The sequence below is a fragment of the Lupinus angustifolius genome, chromosome LG16 (genome assembly GCF_001865875.1).
Source record: "Lupinus angustifolius cultivar Tanjil chromosome LG16, LupAngTanjil_v1.0, whole genome shotgun sequence".
NCBI classification, from domain to species: domain Eukaryota; kingdom Viridiplantae; phylum Streptophyta; class Magnoliopsida; order Fabales; family Fabaceae; genus Lupinus; species Lupinus angustifolius.
In genome coordinates this window covers 12656260-12660367 of record NC_032024.1, presented here as the reverse complement: position 1 = coordinate 12660367, position 4108 = coordinate 12656260, and the positions used below count along the sequence as shown (strand labels likewise).

General features: G+C 39.7%; 1 long non-coding RNA gene across 1 annotated transcript in view; it reads left to right on the top strand.

The window, feature by feature from the left end:
• Positions 1-4108, top strand: part of LOC109329583 — a 16867-nt gene that overhangs the window by 11902 nt on the left and 857 nt on the right. The gene's annotated exons all lie outside the window — the stretch shown is intronic.

The window sequence follows — 4108 nt, the reverse complement described above, 5'->3', positions numbered from 1 at the left end:
CAAGTCAGCCGGGAGGCCTGGATGTAGTTTGCAGTGGACAAGCAAACGAACCAGGATAAAAATTCGCGTTGCAGGATTTCTCTCTCTCTCTCTCTCTCTCTCTTTACTGTTTTTAATCGATTATCTAGTATAGTAGAATTAATTGATACATTCTGTATTTGTGCTATACTGATTGATACTCTGATAAAATTTGTAAGCTCTGTTATTCGTTTCATTATCGGTTAACTATTGTGCAATTAATCGAATATGTCTAAGCTTACTGTTTCTGTTTTAATCGATTAAGAATCTTACGTTAATCGATTATCCCTGTTCTGTTAATCGATTAAGTCTGTTCTGTTAATCGATTATCTTCATCCTATAATCGATTAATTAGGAGTGATTCATAATTAAGTGTTGAGTTTCGAAAAGCGGCTATTCTAACCGCTACACCTATTCAACCCCCCCTTCTAGGTGTATTGTAACCACTGATACCTAACAGTAAATAGGGTTTTCTACATTTTGACTACAAAAAAATGTAGTGATGACTCCAATCAGTTATGTATTTGGCGACCAGACGAAAGTCGGGGTACAACAATGAGGAAACTTTATATGTCTACCTCACGATAGCCGATGAGGCTACCATCACTACCTTAATAAGAGAGACCAAGGAGGGACAAAGCACAACCTGATTCACCACTAAAGCTCTACAAGGACTAGAGCTAAAATACCATAAGCTACAAAATGTCACCCATGCCCTACTCTTGACGACCAGGAGGCTCACACAATCATGCATAACCTCCTAAGCTTGATATCATAAGTCGAATGCTTATCTGCTTATATGACACACCAACAATCAAAAGCCAAGTGTTGACCAACTTTATCATCAAGCTAACAATATCACCCAAAAACCCTCCGCAAGAATGGACAATCAAAGTTGACGGATCCTCAAATTAAAAGGAAAGTGGAGTAGGAATTTTATTAGACAATGGGAAGGGGTGACTGTTGAGCATTCCTTGATTTTCACCTTCCCTAATTCCAACAACCAAAAGAATATGAGGCTTAGTTACTTAGCCTTCAGCTAGCAAGGGAAGTTGGAGCATATAAGGTGACTATCTGTAGTGATTTCTATCTTACTGTTTTATAGATTGTTCACACTTACCAAAGAAAAGACCTACTATTGACCAAGTACCTAGCCAATGTGAAGGAGCTTATGGCAGAATTTGAAGAGGAAAATGTCAAACATGTACCAAGAGATCAAAATACTCGGACATACATCCAGTTCAAACTAGCAAGTACCAAGATCTCGGGTATAAACACATCACTCATTCAAGGAACACTTCTAAACCCAATTTCCATGACAATAGTAGAGTTTGATCTACTAGTAGATCGAATGAAACAACTATCTAGTACTTGCAAGCATTAACCCTCCCACCAGACAGGGAGGAAGGATAGAGGCTTGTCAAATTAAGCTCATGATATACCAAGGAACACTTTATAGAAGGGGATTATCAATGCCTTTCCTTAAGTGCCTTATTCTGGAGTGGGCCATATACGCGATGAAAGAAATCCATGAACGAAGTTGTGGCCACCACTTGGGAGCCACCTTTTTGGCTAGGAAAATCTTGCGGACCTAATATTATCGGCTAAACATGGAGGCGATCATCTAAGAACGTACTAGAAGATGTAACAAGTGGGAAAAATATGAAACATATAAAAGTTTGCTTGGAGGAGTATAATTACTCGGCTTGGAGTTCTAGACGCCATCATCACAGACAACAAAACATAGTTCACATATCATAAATTCCAAGAGTTTCTTGGAGGTCTGCACATCAAACAACACTTCATCTTAGTAGAACAAACTGAAATGAACAACCAAGTAGAAGCCATTAACCAGGTGATTATAAGATGCATCAAGAGGTGGCTTGATGAGGCAAAAGAGACTTGGCTAAATCAACTTCACCATTTCCTATGGGATACTGCACGACCCTACACTCAACGATTGGAGAATCTCCTTTCAACTTCACATATGGATCAAAGTCTACTATTATGGTTGAAATCGGGAAACCAACTTGGCGTAAGATATATTTCGAGGAAGGGGCCAATCCATACTTAATTTATCGCAATCTAGACTAGATCGAAGAAAAGAGGGAGACAACTCGAACCCGAGAAGTAGCACTGAAATATAGGATGACTAATAAGTATAACTCCAACATCATCCCTCAAAAGTTTGAAGTTAGATGCCTAGTCCTAAGAAGAATAGGCGTAGGAAAGAAAAAAGGGAAAGTGGACCCTAACTAGGAAGGGCCATATAAGGTCACTTCCAAAATAGGAAGCATAACTCATTCCCTAAAATATTTGGACGACAGAGAGATTTTCCAGACATGGAATTTATCCAATATGAGAAAGTTCTTCCCATAGCTTTGAAAATAGGGACCTCTTCAGGTTCAAACATAATTTTCTCATCAAAAAACCTATATGCATAAACGTCGACCCAAAAAGCAACCGCACAGACAACCCGCCTACAATGTAAACTATAACAGTAATCAACGACTGTTATAAAGCCACATTATTACATGTTTTATTAATACATATTCACTACGGGCATGCAAATACCAACTATTTCAGGTTCGAGCATAATCCACCGGCCAGAGCAAAATGGCAAATGTTAGCCTTTCAAGGGTCGGCCATAACACGCGTTAAGCGTGATAGTAAACATATGCCAACAATTTAAGGTCTGCAACCTATATCCAGTCACAACATTACTGAATGAAGGCTCGGGATATATTTTGTTAAATGTGTAACTTTGAATCAGTTCAAAAAATGCATACCAATTTGTCTGGCCTACCATCAAACAAGATGAGCAGAAGATAAATTCTAGCTAAGGATTTCAGGCAATACGGTTGAACTCGTCCGAAATAGCCTGCCAAGAGGTACTTTGCAATACACTTTTACCAAATAAGTATAAAAAAGTGTGTGCATCAAAAAATCTTTTAAGTAGCTATGGATTAAAAGTGAAGGGTCATTCTAGTCAATTAAAACTCCATTTTGTCATCTTTGTGAAGGGTGGACCTTACCGAAATGCATTAATTATCATTACGAGTCTCATATAGGTAAAAGATGATAATCAAAATGGGTTAGTGAAGTGATAAGTGCCAAAAATACCTAATTCTCATACACTTTTTATGGCACTTATCCTTGGATAAACTGAGAAACCCAACTTAATTCTACACTTTTGCTTTAATATTTCTTTTGTACTGTATTTTGTAGGATTTAGGTAGAAAAGAGAAGAATTTATCAAAGACACAAAGTGCTCAAAATAGGCCAAAATGCTCAACACATAAGCATGACTCGTCAAAATTTAGCCCATGTGGGGTCAACATGAAGCTACTCACTAAGAAGCTTCGCTTGGACCAAACCACGCCCAGCGTGACCTGGACACCAACCTGGCATGGTTAGACCAAAATTACACAGTCAGAACCAACCTGGCATGGTCAGAACAAAAGCCTGGCACAACCCAACCTGCTAAAGCAGACAGCTTAGCGGAGCACCTGGACCGCCTAGCATGGAACCACACACCTGACTAGGTCAGCAAGCATCAGGCCACATCACCACCAGCATGATTAGAGTTGCTCAAACAGGCAGCTCAGCGGTGCCACATAGACAACTTAGCGGTGTGCACCCAACAACTTGGTCAAGTTGACTTAGCCACCAAGTAACCTTGACATCATGCATGACCTCACTCCAAGTAGCCTTCATAGGCTTTTCAGAGGCAGTTCACAATAGCTGAGCCAAGTAGCCCACCATAGCTTTGGTGAGTCAGCTCAAGCAAGTTACTAAGCTGCTTGGCCAAGTGACCAAGCTCATTTTGAAGGGCTTGGTCAGCAGCTTGGCGGTGGAAACAAGCAGCTCAGCGGGGTCCAGGAAGGCCTATATAAAGGATGCACCTCAAAGGCAAAAAAACATTCCATTTTTCATTCTAAGAGTCACTCCTACATTCACACACTTGAACCGAATTCTTCTCTTCTTCTTCTTGTAATTTTCTTGGAGAATTTCCACTCCAAAGTAGTTCAGGTAAGTTTAGTTTGTAGTTTTTCTTTCTTAATTCAAGAGGAGAAAAGAGATGGCGAAT